The 12,989-nt window shown below is 47.3% G+C and overlaps 1 protein-coding gene across 2 annotated transcripts in view; it reads right to left on the reverse strand.

The window, feature by feature from the left end:
- The window catches only part of Fam81a (family with sequence similarity 81 member A), a 52,480-nt gene extending 40,755 nt beyond the window's left edge, over positions 1-11,725 (reverse strand). Inside the window, exon 1 of one of the 2 annotated variants that reach the window (XM_028771409.1) lies at positions 11,681-11,725. The gene's annotated coding sequence lies outside the window, so the exon portion shown is untranslated. Of the gene's footprint in view, positions 1-10,390; positions 10,502-11,680 lie in introns of those variants that run through there. The other variant, XM_028771408.1, reaches the window with a different exon arrangement.
- Positions 11,726-12,989: the final 1,264 nt, after the last annotated feature.

Here is a 12,989-nt window from a genome sequence, read left to right on the forward strand (position 1 = left end):
AGTTGTCTTGGTCGTGGTGTCTCTTCTCAGCAATGGAGCAGTGACTAAGACAGTGCTCTACCCAAGTGGCATATCAGTGGCTGACTCAAAATACTCCTCCAGCTTGAGTGTGGCAGCAGCCTTCGGGTCACCTTGCAGGGAACCCATGCACTCTTGCAAGTATGCAGCCACACCCAAAGAAATGTCTTAATATTACTTTCCCCAGCATCTATATTTGGTGACTTTTCTTTCTAGCATTAGCAAAGACACATTACCAAATGTTAAAAAGGGTGTCTGCCAAGTGCAACAGCAAGAGCAGAAAAAAATATTATTAAAATCGGGTATAAACTCTCTACCTACACCCGTTCTGCAACAGGGTTCACCCACGGGTGGAGAAGGCACGACTTCTGGTGCTTGTGCAGGCTGAAGGCCTGACTTTCTAACTGAAAGCTAAAGGTGTGGATTTGAAAGACACCCCAGCCTCCAGCCTCATGCTCTTGTCTGGACACTCAGGGGACACCTGGGAACCTCCTTCCCAGAGATCTCCCTATCTGAGGTGACCATAGCACAGCACATTAATATTCTTAATTATTTAGAGAGTGCAGGGGAAGACTCTTAAGCCCTTCCATGGAAATTTTTTTAAAAGGGGGGGGGGAAGAAAAGCAATATGAAATAAACAGAAAAACAATCTCAAGGCACCAGGGGATTCTGAAAAACATCTTCCCGGTTAAACAATTTTAAGAATTCCATAATCCGAAACGCACCCCCACACATTCTCTCCCACACAAACACTCTCTTTATTAAGCCACATTCAAGCCGCAGGATCTCTGCCTTCTTTGCCCTCCTACAGCAGTTTCATCCACAGAGGATGTCATCCCCACAAGTCATCAGGGGCTGGGAGCTGGCCACCACTCAGCAGGGAAGGCTTCCCTGCACCCAGAGGGAAGATCCTGTGGAACCCAGTCATCTCCTACGTGCCCCACCCTAGAAGCTAGGTGTTGCTGCTTCAGGAGATACCAAGCTTTCATTCAAACAATCTGATGTTTCTCATGCAACACATTCTCAATCACCTCCCTGATGTAACAGAAAGAGATGACTATATCTTGCTAGATTTGTTTTTGATCACCAGTAACTACATTTCTAACAGGTCAAAGGGGCTGTGAGAGGAAGGGCTGGTTGCTTAGTGGTAGACTGCTTCTCTAGCATGCTTGAGGCTTTGGGTTCAAATTTCAGAACCACAAAGTAAAGTAAGAGAAGATCTATCAGTCAACTACTGAGCTATAGAAAAGAAACAGAAGAGGTCAGCTCAGGAACTTTGGAAAGGTCACGGAACACTTGCCCCTCTGGAAGGGAGAGGCTAATTAACATTCCTCAGAACACAGGCGGGGAAACGGACCTGTGGGTGGGGACACATTCTGCAGGATGGATCACTGGCCACCTACAGATAAGGGAAGTCCTTACCACCTCATTCCCTAAAGACTAATCACTTTAAAAAGTCACACTGTTCTGCCAATCACATTGTGCCTAATGGCTGCTGCCCTGAAAACTGTATAAAAAGCTCACTGAATGAGCTGTGTGGGTCGCCACTTCACCTTCGGTGCAGGACGACCCCAACAAGCTGGAACAATAAATTCCTCTTGCTTTTTTGCATCAATTCCCGGCTCTGCGTGTTTCACTCAGGGGGTCCCTGGTAAGTTAAGGCTCAACAGAGTCTTACAAAACAACAAAAAAATGCCCAACAGTAAAAAGCAAACAAGTCTCTCCTTTCTCCAAAACTCATCTGGGGTTATATCAGAGAATCCTGAAGAGCTTGGAAACAGAGGAAGGGAGAGAGAGCCAAGACAAAGCCAAGTCAGCTTTGGTCAGAGAAGCTTCCTTCTGCAGTGGTCAGTGGTGAACGCAGACACTCCTAACTGGTCAAAGTGCTGAGAATGAATGACTGCCAAATACACAGTCACAAAAGGAACATCTCGGTATCATGCCCCCCAAGACCCAGGTGCCATTACCCAGAAGTGGAGAGAAGAGCACAAGCTGGATAAAGTAGGCAGGGTATGGAGTACTCAGAGCCCTCAGCATCCCCTCCTGGAGGGGTGCACTCAGGAGGCCCCATCCTCTCTGAGGACTGCTGCTGGGGGAAGAAGTTTCCTGGTAAGGTATCCATGCTCCTGTGAACAAACCTCTACCCAGACTCCTGTAAGAGCAACCCTAGTGAAATTCAATAAGGACACACACATACATCCATACATGGACATACATACATACATACACACACACACATGTATAAACACATGCACACACACACATACACACATGCACATACACAAGAGTGAAAGCAGAAGTGGGTCTCACTAGAAAGAGGGGGAAAATCAGCAGGAGGGAGGAGGGGAATATATGATCAAAATATATTATGTACATGTATGAAAATGTCATAATAAAACATGGCATTCTGTGTACAGTGTATAATTATTATAAGCTATCAAAACATTTAAAAAGAAAGTTATGAAAAAGGGGCCGTACTTCTCTGCCTCCTGCGCACCATGGTACGGCTCACTCTGCCTTGATGGACAGAAACCTCAAGGCATCTCTTGAGCCTCAGGAAGCCCCAGTGGAGGCTTGGTAGTCTCAAGCCTGGTGGTCCTGGACTTGGCTAGAGTTTAAACCTGGGATCTGGCAGAAACACCATGAGCATGTGATGGCTCTGGACATCAGTACCCTTTTCGGTGGGTGTAAAGGATTTGCTCTAGCTGCTCAGAGACCTGGCTCTCTCTGAGAAGACAGGCCCGTGGCAGCATTCTCTCAGTGACTGAATCACCTCCAGCACTGTCTGAACACAGACTTTCCCGCTTTTCTACACTAGCCAGGCCACTGAGTTTGAACATTTCATTAAAGTCTGCTGATTTCCCCAAAGAAAGGGGAAATCCTACCCAAGAGGTCAAAAGCTAAAACTCTCCATGTAGAGGAAGGAAGTCCAAGTCGCTCACAGAAGGAACCAACTAGCAGTGAGAGGGAGGGAAGGAAGGAGAGGAGATGGATGATGACTGAGAGGAAGAGGGTGGGAGACAAAGAGCGAGAGAGAGCGGGGGAGCAGGCGATGAAGGAACAGGTGTCTCGGGCTCTGTGGAGGAAACGAGGGAAGAACTTCTCTCACATCCAGCTGCTCACTTGGGGTGTGAAGAACCACATGGGCCATTTCTAATATGCTGTTAGGTTTCCCTACTCATTTCTTCCCCAACCATACGTGCTCATTGTCATCAGGGGAAAACATCTATTTCACCTACAGCATGGAGATACCTTGCCAAGGTCTAGGGAAGGTGCTCGGCTGGTAGAGGGCTTGCCTCCATGAACAAAGCCCTGAACTCCATCCCCCGTCACAGAGAAGTAGGTGTGCTGATGCACAACTGGGGCTAGCACGAGGGTGGTGGATGATGGAGGATGGAAAGGTGAAGGGTATCCTTAGCTACATATGAATTTGAAGCCAGCCTGAGCTACAAGAGAGAGACAGAAGATCCACAGGGCAAGTTTATTAGCTAGACCAGCTGGTCAGTAAGCTCTGACAAGGAGCAGAGTCAGCACAGCCCTGGCATTCAAGAGCTGACTCCAGAGGAAGGTAAGAGCAGGAAGCCCCCTGGATGCACATGAGGACAGGAACAGCACAACAAGCCCAATCAAAGGCCAGCCTGCAGCACACCCAGACTGGACCCTTAAGTGTCAAGGTCATAAAAGACAAAACAACTGGGGAACTGGCCCAGATTACAGAAGCCAAAGAGACATATCGCTGAGCCTGAGGCAGGAGAATCAAAAGTTCCACTTCAAACTAGGCTTCTTAGTGGACCCTGTCAGAAGGAAAGGAGGGAGAAATGGGGGATGGTCATTGAGTAGCTAAAGCCACTAATCCTAAACAGAGGAGTCTGGCATGATGGCTCATTCTGGTGATCCCAGGATGTAAGAGGCTAAGGCAGGAGGATTGCTCTGTGTTTTGAGAGCAGCCTGGAATGAGATCTTATCTAAAATGGGGAGGGGGCAGGTAAAAGCATTTGCTGCCAAGCCTGATGACTTGAGTTTGATCCTTGGACCCTACATGGTGGAAACAGAAGTGATCTGCACTCAACAAGAGGGAACCAGTGCCTGGTACAGGAAACCTAGCAAACTATCTAGGTCTAATTAGGTCATGGATCTTAGAGAAGAACCTACAACCTCCACCTTCCTAAACCAGCCTAATTCCTAAGTACACTCTAAATATTTCACCTTAAACCCCCCAGATACACGTGGTCCTCACCCCTCACCAAGGAAACGTCTCTTTGAAACAGATGAAGATTGTTACAAAAACCCACAACCAATCAAGAGGCAGATTTGAGGAGCCCAGTAACAATGGACAAATCTACAACATAAGCTGGAAACATGGTGGACGGGGGCCAGGAAGATTAGAAGAGACAGAATTTCTGGGGGTTTGCCACGAGATTATGTCTCCTAGGAATGTCAGAAGCACCCAGAACATCTCACCAACATGTGTGCATAAGCATGAGCTGAACAAGGACAGTAACAGACAGGTTAATGTGGATGGGGAAGCCCATGAGGTTACAAATCTACAGAAAGAACTACAGGTAACTAAGGAACACTGAGAGTGTGAGAAATTGTTTTCCTCAGCTCTGGAAATAAACATACATACAAGTAACACTATATAGACTAAAGGGGTGTGTTCAGGAATATGAATGTGTATACATATGTATATGTGCATGTATACACACATGCACACACACACACACATACACACACTACTAAATGGGTTGTTTAAAACAATCCTAGATTGGATCCTGACCCCTAAATCAGAGCCTTTTAAAAACAGCTTCCTCTTCTTCTGTATAAAGTGCTATTAGGGAACCTGAATAAAGCTGTAGATTAGTGTGCACCACTGATTCAAACTTAATTTCCTGATTTTTGACAACTGATGTATTTAAAAGAAAGTCCTTTTAAAAGAAGGAAATATATGCTTAAGTATTTGGGACAGTACAGGTACATTGTCTCCCTGCTGCTCTGACATGGTACAGGAGAAATTACGAGCTAAGCGTGTGTCTGTACACACACATCCACAAATAGATGCAAAGAGAGAGTGGGAGAAAGTGCCAGAAAGATAAAACAAGTGTGGATGAAAGTTAATATTTATAGAATTCGGCTGAAAGAAAGATCAGAACTTTTCAGCTTATTGTCAAAGCATTTCCGTAATCTGAATCAGATTAAGATTTAAAAAAAAATTAAAGAGGAAGGAGATTGTTAGGAAAAGCAGAGTGATAAAATAACCATGTCAGGGTCCTGAGCAAGGCAGAGGTGGGAGGGCACAGTACCAGTCAACCAGGCAGAGGTGGGAGCACACAGTGGGCCTGCAGGCCAGGCAGAGGTGGGATCGCACTCTGCCAGCCAGAGCTCCTGTCTCAGCTCTGCCTTGAGTTACCCTGTGCTGTCGATCTCTTCATCCACAAAGCAAGAACAAGAAGTGTTGGCCTCGCAGAGATGGAGAGAATGTGGGCTCCACTGGGGCATGGGAATGTGGGCTCTGACTTGACCCTGAAGCTAGGAAGGAGAAAAGAGAAGGCCAGGAGAGGAAGAGGGGGGACAACTTCAGAGTCCCCATAGTTAGGGGCCAGCAAGTAAGGCACCAAGTTGGGTATGAAGACAGAAAGAGAGAGAGGCACAAGAGGGCAGCAGGGCATCAATCAAGAAGGGCAGAGGGAAGGCTCAAGTCTGCAGCCAAGACCCCTCCAGGAGCCCTGTGAGGATGCAGTTTCCATAAAGAAGAGTTCGGTCAAAGGAGAAAGTTCACTGAGCTCAACAGAACAGCTGATCCCGCGTTAACAAAGGTTCTGCCCTCCCCACACAACAGTCAACGGTTCCCTGTTACTATTTCAATTGAGTTTAAGTTCACTTAAAATCCACATAAGTTGGAAACTCACTTCAAGCCAGGTATAAGTAGTACATGCCTATAATCTCAGCCCTTAAGAGGCTGAGGCAGGAGGATTGTGAATTCAAGCACAGCCCAGACTGAACAGCAAGACTCTGTCTCAAAATTAAGTAAATATAAAAATAAAAATTCAGGTCCTAGGTCACATTAGTCACACTGTGTAATCACACATCAGTAAGTACCGTGACTCCTTCACTAGAGAAGGTTCCGGTGAACAGAATGGAAACTCCAGCACCGTTTCTCACAGGAAAGATGCCTTGACTGTATGGTGGAATGAGGGCGGGGGCAAAGAGGAGGGAGCAAAGAAAGGCAAAAGGGCAATGACAAACTGACACATGCAAGAATTCCCAATCCGGGGCACGCAGGACCAGAGTAAGGGAACGAGACTGTAGAATAAGTTTAGGCTAGACTTAGGACAAACACAGAGACATTCCTGAATTCCAGACCAAAACAGTAAGGTCACAGAGAGATAGAGAAGGAAATACTTGGAGACTCACACAGGAGGGCACAGCTGGATTTACAGAGGTGGACGGCAATACGGAGAAGGAGAACGTGGATGATGCCCTGTAGCTTATCCATCAAAGGCCACTTTTTAAAAGGGAACCTGGAATTTAATAGATAGAAAGCCATGGCCCAGAGCAAAGTGGATGCAGGCCGAGTTAGTGAAGAATACAATTCTCTTGTTTCAGAGAAAAGCAAGCCTTCATGAAATTGGAGCCAGCATCAATTTAGAACAGAACCAGTCCAAAGGTCTTTGTGACTTTCTCCTGGATGACTTGGCTGGTGAGGAGAAGAAAACAGACGATGAGGGTGGTTTGGGGATTGGAGACTAGAATATAAGAAGTCCAAGTCTGTGCACAGTGGCACACACTTTTAAGCTACGCACTCTAGCGGCAGAAGCAGCCAGATTTCTGGATATGAGAATAGCCTGGTCTACATAGTAAGATCCTGACTAAAAAAAAAAAAAAAAATTAACATGTCAAAACCTGTCAAGACGAAAGTCTGTGTTTTTCAAAGTTCACATGTGCTGATGTGTGTGAGAGAGAGAGATCTGGAGCCCTGAAGATGGACTGAAGCGTTACAATGACACAGATGAAGAGGCTGGAGTCTTCCGTGATGGTTAAAACCAGGAACAGTAGGTGCAAAGTGGAAAGGCTCTTAAAGATCAATTTTAGTGGTTGGAAGAAACCATAGGCAGAGCCATAGGGGTCAAGGCGGAGCCACAGGGGTCAATGAGGAGCCATGGTGGGGGGTCAAAGGAGGAGCACAAGGGTCAAAGCTGAGGTACTTCGAGGCCATTGAGTTGGAGAGTCAGTGTGAACCCAAAATCACTAGCAAAGCTAGCAGAGGGGAAAATGAGGCTAGCTGCTCCTGGCTCGTTGTTTATGACTTTCTCTGAGCCTCAAGTGAAGTGGTTTCCCTGTCCGAGTGAGCAGCAGTAACCAGACAAGCTGTTTTCTCCCTCCTCCTCCCTCTTTTGTTTGTTTGTTTGTTTGTTTTTCTTTTTAGGCAAACAAACAAGCAAAAGAGCCTTCTTTTTTAAATTGTGTGTGTGTGTGTGTGTGTGTGTGTGTGTGTGTGTCCTGACACATACTCGTAAGTCAGAAGGCCACTTAGAAGAGCCAGTTCTGTAGTTGTACTGTGCTTAGATTCTGAGCCTCAGGCTCAGGTTGTCCACCTCGGTGACAGGTGCCTTTACCTGCTGAGCCATTTTGCTAACCTAAGCCTTGGTTGTTTTTTGTTCGTTTGTTTATTTCCTTTACCACCCTAATGATTCCATGTTGATATTTGAGGGAGTCTAAATAAGCTCCAGGATTTTTCAAAATGTGTAGACCGACTCTGAAGGGCCACCAGGTTTGGCAAGTACCAAACCAGGAGCACCAGAATGAAGGCCTTGAGAAGACAGTAACACGTTCTAAAAGTTAATACCTTGGAGGTGACACTAAGGAACAAGGGCAAGGTCATCCTGGTTCTGGTGAAAGCATCCCACTCAGAAAGGGATGTTTTGGAGGAAGTTCAGTCTCACAATATGGCAGAGGGGAGAAAGGGGGATGGACTCAGAGACAGGAAAATGAAAATACAGGAGTGGGCGGCAGGGGGCTCTTGTACCTGTATGCTAATCAAATTTCTAATATGTAAACCATTAAAGATTTCTAAGCCCTCAGGTAAGCAAGCTGGCAGAAGCCCACTAACTGAAAACTTGGCTTCCCTGCTCACATTTTTACACAGAGAAAGTCAGATTCCCATGAATATCAAGAGTGTCCTTGAAACACAAAGTCAGAGTCATCTCAACTGTCCAGTGATAGGAATCACGAGTACCTGTTGTGGCCTCTTGAAGGTAAAGGAAGTTTACGGATGGAAAATGGCTTTCTGTGTCATTTTTAGTACCAGCCAGTGCTAAAATTAGAAAAAGTACCACAACCTATAAGTCACCTCTACACACACACACACACACACACAGAGGCAGATACAGTGTGCATTTCTTAATAGAGAACATATTTACTCTCAAGAACCTAATTTTTAAAATTTTTATTACATTTATTCGTTTAGCTTCTGTGCCTTGTGTGGGTGTGGAGGTCAGAGAACAACTTGTGGGGGTTGGATGGTTCTCTCCTTTCACAGTGTGGGTTCCAGAGATCAAACTCGGGTCCTCAATTTTAGTGGCAAGGACCTTTACCCCCACCGAGCCATCTTGCCAGCCCACATCCCCAAATCTTCAAAGAGCAAATGCAAATGTCTGCCCCTAGTTCTAAGAGATTCCCTCTGTAGATCCAAACCAGGCCAACAATATTTCTGTGAAATAACCTCTAACAACAGCAGACTTTAAGCTGAGTGCACGCATGCGCGTGTCACACACACACACACACACACACACACACACACAGAGCTGCACATTGAAGAAATGACTCACTTAATTTGCCACTGCCTGCCACTACTGGGTTTTGATTTTACCTGTTCAGACACAAAGTTTCCTATCAGATCAACTACAGGAAAGAAGTAGTCAGCAGCTTGAGCCCTGACTGGGTTCAGTATTTAAGTTCACCGAAGGGATTTTAACCTATGCATTTTAAGGAGCCTTTCTGGACCACAGACTCTTTCCTCCATAAAATGGTAACATTTCTTGCCACTTTGGAAGCCAGCTCATTGGAAACCCCTTGCGGAATAAACATGGTTAAGTCTTGCATACCCAGAGGGGTCCTTCCTCAGCTCACAGTACCAGCAAAACAGCCTTGTGCTGCAACTGGATAGAACCAGAGCCCTTCCTTTCAAAGGATGAAAACCAGAGAACCCGCGGGAGGAATGTGGCTAACCCACTCAAGGTCACACAGCTCCAATTGGAGATGATAGACTTGTCCCTAGTTCTGGCAAACTCTGCACACCCTTGGCTCTCCTCGAGCAGTCCCTGGGGGCCTCTCCTGTCTGCTAGCTTGCAGCCCCCGCGAAGATGCAATGCCACTTGCGCTCTGCACCTAACTTCAGCCCTGCGCATCAGCATGCAGTTAACCCTCTCGCGTCCAGAGTGTCACGTGGGGCACGCGCAGCTTCATCCCTCACCCCCTCTCCCCAGCACTATCCCATGCCTATCCATAGAGTGGTGGCTCCAAGGTCACATCGATGGTCCCTGCGGGAGCACCCGCTGCTTGGATCCAGAGGATGCCCAGACGCGTGGGGAGGGGAGACACCTCTGAAGACTCACCCGCGCGCGGATCTGGCGCGCCGCGGCTGCCCATATCTTCGCCGGCGCTCTGGGTGCGGTGGCCGCGAGCGCCGGGCTATGCGGGGCGAACCCGGCTGCGGGCCCGCGCTCCAATCAGCGCGCGCGCGGCCCGGTCCGGGGTTCGCGGCTCCCCCACCCGGGAAGGGCGCGAGCCGCCGCGCGCCTCCCAGAGCCGCTTCCGGGCGCGTTGCCTGGACGCGGTTGCCGTGGCAGCCCGAGCTGGAGGCTTTCCCCGCGCGCCCGCGCCCAGCCCGCCGGCGCCCCTCCTCCCGCCGCGTTCCCACACTCAAAATAGCCTTTCCGCGGCGCCGCGGGTCCCCACCCAGTTCGCTGCAGGGAGTCGGCGGGCGGGGACTTGCTTACAAGAACCTCAGTCCCGTCGTAGAGCGCGTCGACTAGGAGGCAGAGGTAGGTGTAGGGAAGGATGCTTGAATGAGAGCCCAGCCTTCCAGGTCCCAATGTCACCAGTCATTTTTCCGGGAATCCTAGCATCCCTTATGTACCAAGCCTGGTTCCAACAAAAATAGTTAACTGCTTTCCCCACCTCAAACTGGGGAGAAGTTAGGGGTGAGACCATAATCCAGGAAACAGCTCCTTCCAGCGCCCCACCAGCACAGGTGATGGAACCCTCCAGGCGACAAGTGTCTATGAGGGAATCACCGAGCCCCGTGTACATCGGCCCAAGAGACAGGACCCCTGGAAAAATGCTACACTGCTTTTCCTCCCAGCCCTCTTCCTACCTTCTGCTTCCTTCCCAGAGAGTTCCAGCTTTGCCCTCTTTCCCATCGGTGCTGGATTCTCAGCAGGAATCACTCACAATTTTGCTTCCTCTCTGTAGGTGGGGTTTAAGCAGAGTGGAGGATCCCACCTTTGCTCGCCTCACTGCGTCTGGTTCATAGCTCTTACGTAGAGGCATGGGCTTACCCGGTGCAGGCGCTCCTGTCTAGAGGCTCTCCTCTGCCCCCACCCCCAACCCCCAATTCAAGGGAAGCTGGGAAGAACGCAGGCAGTGCAGCCTCTTGGGAAGGTCTGGTCTTGGAATCCTCGATCCTGTAGTTATTTATGTGTCGTCTTGGGTGTTCTGCAATTTACTTGCCTGTAAAGTAACAACTCCCCAACACACACACACACACACACACACAGAGAGAGAGAGAGAGAGAGAGAGAGAGAGAGAGAGAGAGAGAGAACTAATGAATATAACATTCATTCAGCTAACAGTATTTACTGAATGTGTGCCAAGTGCTAGAAACTGCTTTAGCACTAAGGGAAATGGAGAAGATGGAGATGGAGAAGGGGAAGACACGGACTCTGCTCTTCTCCCGGCCATTGCAGCCTAACACACATTAATCAAATAGTTAGATGTGTATAAAAAAGACTGTGGTGACCAGGAAGTCATGGCCTTAAGTCCTGTCTCACAGAGATCTCACTTAACAGTGTTCTTTTAGTGTGATGGCTTCTCTTTCCAAATCACCTGGTACGCAGTCTGTAAATACTGGTAGGATTCAATCTTATGGTGGAAGGTTCTCTGGAAATTTCCACCATTTAAGATATATTTAAGGAGGTGAGGAGATGGCTCAGTCGATAAAGCGCTTGCCTTGCAAGTGTGAGGACCTGAATTCCATCCTCAAAGACCAGGGAGAGAAAGAAAAGAGAAAGGAACTCGTGTCCTGCACATATCCCCACACAGGCTCCCACACATGCATAAAATACATAAACATGTTTGTCTAAACCAGCCATGGGATTTGATGTTCACTTGTAACTCCAGAGCTGGGGAAGCAGAGACAGGCAGTCAGATCAGGACTGGTCATGCAGTCTAGCCTTCTTGATGAGTTCTAAGTCTGCCTCAAAAAGGTGAACCATGCCTGATGAATGATATTTGAGGCTGTCCTATGACATCCACACACCCACACCATAACACACACACGAATGAAACATATTACTTGCCACAGTGTCTGGAAAAACACAGTTGTTACCATAAAGTGGCAGCACTCCTCACAGTGAGGCCAGAGACAGGTTCTAAGGCTTCTTACCGGTCCCACAGGCTGCCTCCCAGCGTAGGGTGTGCCTCTCACAACGCTCGACAGTCTGGTCCTGTGCGTTTGTTTCCTTCCCTCTCATTCCCCCTCTGTTCCCTCCCAATCCTGCTCCACCCTGCCACACGCCTGGAGTCAAGGAGTCAAGGTCCTAATAAGGGGAGAGTGGAGAGTTGTCACTTCTGATGGCCTTCAAAAGCACAACTTTACTTACCACAACCCTCCTCACACTCTGGGGTGAGGAAGGGGAATACACACACACACACACACACACACACACACACACACCTATTTAAATTCTTAAACAATCACGCTAATAAACATAAGACACCACATTTTTAAAGATTCCTTTGCAAGGCCTGGTGGCTCATACCTGTAAATCTAGCCATCAGGAGGCTGAGGTAGGAGGACTGGACTCCATTGTGATTTCCAGTGAGCCTGGGTTACAGAGGAGACTCTGCCTTAAAGAAAACAAAATGTAAAAACAATTCACTTAATTTTGTTTTTAAGCCATAATACTAGTTCTAAAGTTTCAACAGTATCAAATCAGGCCTCTGACTTCCCGATTCTACCCCCCCCTTTTTTAAGGCAGTTTTTAATCCTAATTTAAGCTTTCTCTACTCTCTGCCTACCCCTTTACACACCTGTCAGGTAAATTGCAATCACATACTCAGTGTTCCAGAATAGTTTATATTGTAACTCACTATAGAAAATGGATTCTTTTTCTTGTGTTACTTTAATTACCAAACTATGGAGTTATCACAAATTATTATTATATGTTAGCAGAGCTTATTACTAAAATTTTTTTTTCAAGGAACGAAAACCCAACTTGACTTGCCTTCACGAGGGACTACAACTGTAAAAGTAAAAATGGTTTTTGTCAATGAAAGCTCAGCAGGTAAAGGCATTGGCAGCCAAGCCTGAGACATGGTCTGGATCTCTGAGACCCACATGCAGAGGCCAGAATTGACCCCTGTGAGTTGCTCTCTGAACTTGACACTTGAACCATGGCACATGCACACTCCCCTCCCCAACACACAAACAGATAAATGTGATTTATAAAAATTAATAAAAAAGTAAGCAGTCTTATAAACTTGGTATTATAATGTTAGTTACCGACAGTCATTGACTATAAATAACTTGTCTAGTCCTCGAGCCTGGGCCGTTGAGGAAGTTTGCTGAGTTCACAGCCTGTCTTGGCACTGATGTAGAAGATACAATGGATAGACTCTCAAACTGACCAGCAAGCAGACTCAAATAGTAAAGATGAAGACCAGGCAGATGGCTTGGTGTATAAAGTGCTTGT

The sequence above is a fragment of the Grammomys surdaster genome, unplaced genomic scaffold, assembly GCF_004785775.1.
Source record: "Grammomys surdaster isolate TR1022 unplaced genomic scaffold, NIH_TR_1.0 206, whole genome shotgun sequence".
NCBI lineage: Eukaryota > Metazoa > Chordata > Mammalia > Rodentia > Muridae > Grammomys > Grammomys surdaster.